Source organism: Cyprinus carpio, chromosome A3 (assembly GCF_018340385.1).
Source record: "Cyprinus carpio isolate SPL01 chromosome A3, ASM1834038v1, whole genome shotgun sequence".
NCBI classification, from domain to species: Eukaryota; Metazoa; Chordata; class Actinopteri; order Cypriniformes; family Cyprinidae; genus Cyprinus; species Cyprinus carpio.
Window position 1 is genome coordinate 8505265 of NC_056574.1, and position 8896 is coordinate 8514160.

Sequence of the window (8896 nt, forward strand, 5' to 3'; positions counted from 1 at the left end):
GATCCTTCTGATCTGCCCTTTATGGTCGAGCTTGGCAGTGCTCCCCTCACTTCAGAGGGTTCTCTGTGAGTACCCACTCACTAATGTGGTGAGCACTATGTTTGTTCTTTCTTCTATACTGGAAGCTCCTGTTGTCAAGTCAAATTCCTTGTGTGTATAAACATGCTTGGTAATAAAGCTGTTCTGATTCTGAGAATTAGAGTATTCCTCTCACTTTAGAGGGTCAATATCTGAGTACTTGCTCCCAATAGCTCTATCATGTGCATAGGTTGAGCATGTTAAGTACATCCCCTGCTTTAAGTGGTCATCATGCTGAGTACTCCACTTCCTGGAGTTCTGTCCTGCAGCAGTATTAGGTCATCAGGCCATTAAGCCTTCTATAAACTGCCAACATGCCACACACAGCAGCCACGATAGTACTGCATAACTGATGTAGGCCTATTGGTTTTATTTCATTTTTCCTTTTTTTTTTTTTTTTTTTTTTTTTTTTTATTCCCAAACTTGTTAATTATATCATGAAATATATATAGATTTTTGAATATGTGTAAGTAAGTGAATTTAGTAGTCTAAGTGTAATCTATTACCTATGCATGAAACCTGTCTTTTACTTAAGTACTTTACTTAGGGGTGTCATGCAATCAAATATTTTAATACGTCTGATTTTGTGTTAAATGTGTTAAATGTGAATTTTCATTGTACAAAAAAAAAGAAAAAAAAAGTGACGTGACATACAGTGACCCATACTCAGAATTCATGCTTTGCATTTAACCCATCCAAAGTGCATACACACAGCAGTGAATACACACACCGTCACACACCCGGAGCAGTGGGCAGCCATTTATTTTGCGGCACGCGGGAGCAGTTGGGGGTTCAGTGCCTTGCTCAAGAGCACCTCAGTCTGCAAGAGATTTGAACCCACAACCTTAAGGTTATGAGTCAAACTCTCTAACCACTAGGCAACGACTCCCCACAGACAGAAAGTAAGCCAACATTTTCATTGACTTCAATCTATCGTGAGTTTAACCACTGTCAAAAACTCATGTTTGCCTATAATCAATGAAGCTGTCTACACTGTGAAATTAATCTCTTAATTACATCATACGCACATTTGCACTCTGATCTTTATGATTAGAGAATTTGCAAAAGTACGTGCACTGAACAAACCTCTGCGTGTTTCAGCGAAGACTAATCTGAATGCTTCTGACTGACATTGCATTCATAAACTCAACATAATCGTCTGTAATTGGTTTAATGCGCAATTCGACCACTAGAGGATGCAGTGCGAGTTCCCTTGAAAGGGAATGTCTCATGTTACACATGTAACCATGGTTCCCTGAGAGGAAACAAGACACTGCATCCCCTCGCCATGCCATACTGACTGCTAGAGGATGCACTGTATCGTTCCCTCTCAGGGAACTATGTTTACATGCATTACCTGGGATGTTATGACATGAATTTGTGAGATCGCGATGAGTGACTGATTTTTTATGATTATAAAGGGGGCTTTATTTGCACGCTTTCTTGGCTATATATATAATCCATTCTAAATTTCAATTAAATTTTATTTTATTTTTGTTTTTCATGATGCTAAGACAACCAGTGGCCACATTCATAAAATACATAAAATAACAGAATATTACCTTTGTTTTTATGAACAAACACAGCTATCAGTATTCCAGCAATCACACTGAGCACAACAAAAACTGAAATCAGGATGACTGTTGTCCTCCAAGAATAACATATTACCTGTAAAACAAAAAAGTAATTCAGCACATTGTGTAAATCAAATGTTGATTACTGGTTCATAAAAATATATAATGCTAAATTCTGAATGGTACATGTATATACACAATAAATGATAATATAAAAATCTGTTAATGAACCCAATGCTGCTATTGTTTTAAGCTTAACATAATGTAATGGACTAAGGTAATGATCATTAAATCGTTTTACTGCAACAAAATGAAAACATGACAAACATAACAAAAGTGTCAGTTCTTACTTGTGGTGATAATCAGTGTCTCCAGCATGTGATGTCTCAGTTTGACTCTGCAGTGAATCTTGTCACTGTGATGTAAAGTGATAGTATGTTTTACATTGAATCCGTCTGTGTTTCTGTGTGTCTCTGTAGTTTCTGAACTCAAACTGAATCCTTCACTGTTCAGCCACTCAAGATCAGGTTCAGGATACCAGCCTTCAGATTCACACTGTAGATGAAGCCCTCCTGAATGATCAAACCCATCTACAGTGATCACTGGAGGATGTTTCCCAGAGCTACAGACCAACATCAACAACATTCAGTGAGTGAATTAAACAAAATAATAAAAAAGCAACATGTGAGGTTCACCTTTTTCAACTATTAGATCAGTTTACCTTAAAACCATTCTAATGAGATTACTCTCACAAATACCATTGCTCAGATGATGTCAACATGAATTAGTGCATACAGAATTGAATTGATTTTTTCACCATCTTACTGGGGGCTTCTTCCCCCATCTTAACCTACATTAAAAGCATCTTGACTGAAAATTAAATGTTAGCTTCAATGGTTTACTCACCTTCAACTTTAACATTAACAGTGGTGTCATCGTTCCAGGATTTGGACTGAATAAAACACTTATAAAGTCCTTCATCAATATTTGGACTGATGAGAGTTTGAGTGATGCATTTCCTCTCTGTAGTTCTTGATGATTCAGTTTTGTTCTCCCTCTGTAGGAGTGAATCTGCTCTGTGTTTTTGTCTACATGATCATCAAAGAGATGAAATAGTAAGTCTTCTGATCTAGTCTATACCACTCCACTCTCATGTCCACAACACTGATGTTGGGTTTGACTGAACAGGCAGAATCACATCTTCACCAGCTACAACAAACACAGAATCTGCAGGTCCCACTACCTTATACTGCTCTGTAAAAGAGAAAGAAAGTAGGTCAGTTGCATACAGGGTATCTGAAGAGTTTTAAGACCTGCTAAGATTTTCAAGACCTGCTAAAGTAAAACGAATACCATATGTCCATATACTACAAACCTATACAATCTCAACATAAATCACATATCCCAGATTCTTTTACTCAGTTAGAAGGATGGTACACACATTCAAATGCAAAACATAGTAACTGCACAGTTTAAAATGCACAAGATATGTTTTATTCAATATTTACATATTTAATAAAATTGGTTCATGTACTAACAAAAAAATCAATATATACAAATTAGAGGTGGACTGATATTGGATTTTGCTGATTCTGACAAACAGAGTTCCGACACTCCCACAGACTTTGGCCTGGGACATATTGGAAGATTTTCAAATCTTAAGCCATTTTAAAACCATGGGAGACCACAGACACAAAGACAGTTTCAACTGATTTTTAGCCTTATAATCCTGAATAGAGCAAATCAGTGTCTCACAATTTAAAGTTTTGCTGGATGATGAGTGTAATCAAGGTAAAGATGATTACAATGACATACACGAGTTGTACATTATTAGACATTAGACAAAACAACTGCTCTCTGATAGCTTTTTACACAAGCACATTTCATTATGGTCACATGTCTGATGAGTGTTTTATAATGGATACTCTCTGAAGAAGCATATGTAGTATGTATGTATTTATTTATTCATTTATGCTTCAAGTCCTTTTTTTTTTTTTTTTACTTTTTTCTTAAAATTTTTCGATAACTCTTTAGACTAAATCATAACCGCATGGGTTAGTGTGGAAAAATAGTAAAACATAATAATAATAATAATAATAATAAACATTGTAGTATTTCCTATTTTATTTTAAGTATTGTTCATTTATTTTTCATTGAATAAATTGTGTGACTAGAGATTAACATTATTTTAAAACACACTATTTTACAGTGGAGTGGTGTACATTCTTGCCTAGAGCACCAAAATAGTCAGAAACAGCCCTGGCTGAACACAAAATAACATATTTGGAAGAATGTGGGAGACCAAACAGATGCCACTAACTTCTTAGAATGGAAAAAAGAGGCTACTGGAGGGCAGTGGGGACCAGAAACTGTTTGGCACATTTTTCAAAAATATGTATAATGTTCAACTTGTGATCGAATTTCATTTTTGAGTGAACTATCCCTTTAATAATACTTTGTGTTACTTTTTAAGATAATGAAACAAATTTCAAGATCTTACATTTTAAGACTTGTAAGGACCTGCAAGACCCTGCACAAGACCTACAGGCTTTGTGTGTATTTTCTTCAATGTGTGAACCGAAGCTATTATTACCAAACCTATATGATTATCTACAAAAGAAGATAATAAATCACTGGACAGTTAAAAGGCAAAAGTTATAATAACAGTGCATAACTTGATGGGCCAAGCCAAGTTTAGTGTCACTGGCACTAGTCAAACTAATTCTGTCACACACTGATCACAACAACTGAAGTACAGTGAAAAGATACTATGATAACATAATATTGATCTCTCCCTTTAAATCATTTGAAATGTGTGACCATCCATGAGTTTTACAGATTTATATGTTCAAATATATTTCAAAATTCTCATTTATCTTTATATTGTACTCTTGATCTCTCTTAAACCGGCAGCCAGAAAATACAAGAGACACCTTTCTAAAATTAGTTTTTCCTCATTCCACACATTTCCACATGTAAAGCAGCAAGATTTTGCACTTGAGCTATGTATTATTAATTATAATTGCACAGCTCTCTGAAAACTGATTAGTCTCTCTCTCTCCGATGATCTGATCAGTTCATCAGAAATCGAGAATGATCAATTCAGTCAGTGAAATATTTCTGGAATAATGCTATTTATCTTTGACAACGCTGTATAACTGACCAATTATCCTGCAACTTAGCCTAGTTTCTCTTTCTAAGCACATGCACACGATCTCTACAGTTTCTACCAAGATAATAAAATAATTTCTATATCAGTATTTCATGTTAATTTATTTATTTTGGTAACGTAGCCATGTAAAAAGTGGGATTATTATATCTACCTCTCCTTTCTTTTACACATGAACACACACCTCATCTCTTCAAAACACAGCTCTTTAAAAGGAGTAAACCATTACCTGATCTTGAGTCTGTAATTCCACTAATGATCAGCAGCGTCAAACAAATGAACTTCATCTCTAAATGACACAGATGCTAAAGGAAAATTATGAAAAGAGAAAACATATTTTAATCAGAAACTCTCAGAATGGTGTATTAGCATGCAAGTGTTTGCCTCAGAATACTTACGCACACACACACACACACACACACACACACACACACACACACACACACACACACACAATTACTTTCTGTTACAGGAAAACCTGTCAAACCAGCAGAAATATGAAACATACTCTATCGAACATGCCCAAACAGATATACAGATGACTATTCATGTAAACTGAAACAATTGGATCTAGTTTTTTGAAAACGTTTTTTTTCTTTCTTTTTTTTCCCATTTCAAAAACATCATACCCTTTATTTATTTACATTTACTCATAATTATACATTATTTAAACTTAATGAAGCATATATCTGACCTCAAGTCACACTCATGCTAAACTTACACTTTTTCAGGTGTTTTTGATTTTCTAAGAATTAAGTGATCATTGTCTGAGTGTCTGAATAAATTGTGTTGATATGAGAATTCATATGAAGATCAGTAAAGAAGTCATTACTGGCTTGGTTTTACTTATTTACATCACTGAACAACTGAAGTGGATGACACAAGAACCACTTGCAGGAATATTATTTATAATAGAATGTAAAAGAACTTGAAGGGTCAGTAAATGATGACAGAATTTTCTTTTTGGGTGAACCATCCATATAAGACAAAATCAATGTGAAATCAAGCTAATAATAAAAAATAGAATTTGGCTACATTACAGTCATGAAGGAAACTATGAATAACACAGACAGTAATTCGTGTGGGAAAAGATGTAGTGAGCAACACATGACCTTGCTTTATCTCCAGCTTTCCACAATCTGGACATTCATTAACAAATACCGAACACTATTGAGAAACATAAAATAAACCTATAATTGTTTTCATTAGCAGTGTATATAATAATGCAATATTTATACAGCTATTACACTTTTTTTTTTCTTTTAATTGTATTTTCATTTGGCGTCATAGTCACTGATCTTTTATTAGTAATCATCACAGATGATCAGTGGGATAGAATTTGTATTCCAAATAATAACCTTCCCCCAAACAAACAAAATGGATAGAGTTTCATCATCAAAGACTGGATCAGTGTAAGAATATGCCAATGATACATGGACTCCACATCATAAAAAGGAGACAAGACCAACTTCCTCATAATCTACAAACACACCCGCAACCCCTCTGAGGATTCACACTCAGAGAAAAGAGAGAGGTGCAGTGAAGACTCCACGGTATACCCCACCATCTCTCAGAGTCACAGTCAAGTATCATTTTCAGGACTCAGGCGGATCCAGCCATTCCTGCTAGCAATTCTCTGGTCCTCCCCTAAATACCACTCAGTTTGTCCCCTTCACCTGCACCTCAAAGTAAAAACACCCCGAGGGGGAGGAACCCATCCCTTCCCAAGAGCAACTAAGATAATAATCAAATCTGTCTTTTTGTCCATCCATTCCTTTCTCTGCTTTTGCTTCCCATTTCTCACTTGTTTCCCTCTACCTCACTGGGGAAGTGAAGAGATAAGGATGAGTCAGATTGTACATCCAGAAATCACATCTCACTGGGTAAAAAAAATATGGAAAATTCTGCTTTATAGTGACTTAGTGCATGTGCTGTGGCCAAAGCATAAATTTTATTAAAGTTATCATTTATAGAAATCACATGCAACTTCTTACAAGATGATTTCCCATAAAAATAGAAATACTTCGTATATGTGTGAATAATGAATTTAATAAAAAAAATAAAAATGAAAAAAATTTTCTGTCAAATAAGCAACTGGGAGGCTGGAAATGTTCTGAATTAGTTTTTCTCCTGATTCACTCTTCTCCTGCTTCATTTACTTCTGAGATTGTTTTTCTATATGTGTCATCTTTTTTCAATGTTGGATCCCCCTAGTGTGAATTTGGTCCAAGCAACAAAGGCTATTGTGTCTTCTTTTTTCTCTTCTTAATTCTTCTGCCCAAAAAATAAATGTGGGCCAAAGGCTTGTAATAAGCTTTACGCAGAGTCTGGAGAGGATGGTCAAAAAAAGTGCACTGCCACTCACATGCACACAGACACACATCCTTTTTGGAAACGGTGGGGTGCTATAACAGGCAATTTGCATTCTGGTTCAACTCTGGCTAGAATCAAAAACAATTTCCTATTTGAATCATGATTCCAGGCACTACAAGAATACATATATATGTGTTTTATTTCTGCCATTTTTGGATTTTCTTTACTAAATATTTCTTTTGAACTCCTCCTAGGTCATTCATCTGATTTGCGCATGATATTCAAAACAAATCATCTGCAGACACTCATGATCATGTCAAAGCTTAATCAGTCTGACACCCATAGACAACGACAACATGGGACTGAAAAATGACAACTGTATAATCACTAATATTCAGAACTGTACAATCTAGGAAGGTCCAAAGAGTGGTAAACATCTTCTTTGGTTTAAGTCCTAACATAACCAAACATAATCTTATTACTGGCAGACACCAGGGGTCCATGGTTCTATCATTGGAGAAAAGCATGACAGTCAACTTGGATCAAATATTGCCTTGATAACCAATTACAACAGTCTTGACATCACTAAATTTCTGTCAGGTTGTGAGACAGTCAATGACTGTTTGTAGATGCTCCCACAGAAATAACTTTGAGAAGTGTCATAAACTAAATTCTACTTTATTTCAGGGTAAGTCTAAAAATAGATAAATCCAAGCTGTTTAATTGCAAATATGATTATGATTAGCTTATTCATTTAGCATAAAGCTGTTTTTTTCCCAGAAAAGTAGTTTATTCAGCATAGTTACATCTACTGACATCCATTCTGATCTCAGTAGTGTGGTTTCACTACAAATACTATAGTTGAACTTCTAACATCCCTATTTAATAGAAATTTAGTTGCACAAACAATGCATTACAACTTCACCGTAATAGCTAACTACCTAAAAAATTTTAATTTGTTTATTGTGAAATAGCTCAATCTAATGGATCCATATGATGATGTTTCTGTCACTCTGCTAAAGCATTGTTTCTGAGGGCTGCATTTTCCTGAGAAAGCATCATGAGCCTAAGCTGTCCCTTAAAAGATGGCAATGGTTTTTAATACTCCCACAATTTTGGACATTTCACTCCAAGGAAGAAGATTAAACTATGAGTGGGAGTGGTACAATAAACAACTACTAAGGCTGCATTTAAACTGCATGTCTTAAGCACAAAGATCTGATCTTTGACCATATCTATTTTTTGGCCCATCTGTACATCTCAATTTAGACATGACTGTGGTATCTGATATATGTGTTTACATACTTCCACCCAAAATGATTGTGGTGATCGCATATAGTAGATCCCTCGGATTTTAATGAGATAACCGTGGCTATTAAAATTATTTATATAATTCATGTGAGTGGCCAGCATGGACAACGGCTGTATGGATGTTTGCGCTCAAAATCTCACTGAACCGATAAAAGGCAGAAAATGATGGTTATTTTCATCTGTTGTGCTATTTTATACAGCTTCGTTACAAGTAGAATTCTTTAGTGAAATAATGTAAGCGTAAGAGGATATTTATTAATAATTTTAATGAATTAATGAGAAGCGAGATGCGATGAGTGTGAAAGCTTGCAAACAAGGGAAAGTTATCACCTCATTGCTAAAAAATATAATGTAGTTTTTATTAATGAAACAATTGTATTTATAAAAAATTCACGGGGCAGGGTTGAAAACAGCTCCTGAATATGCAATTTTTAGACATAGGTCAGATGTC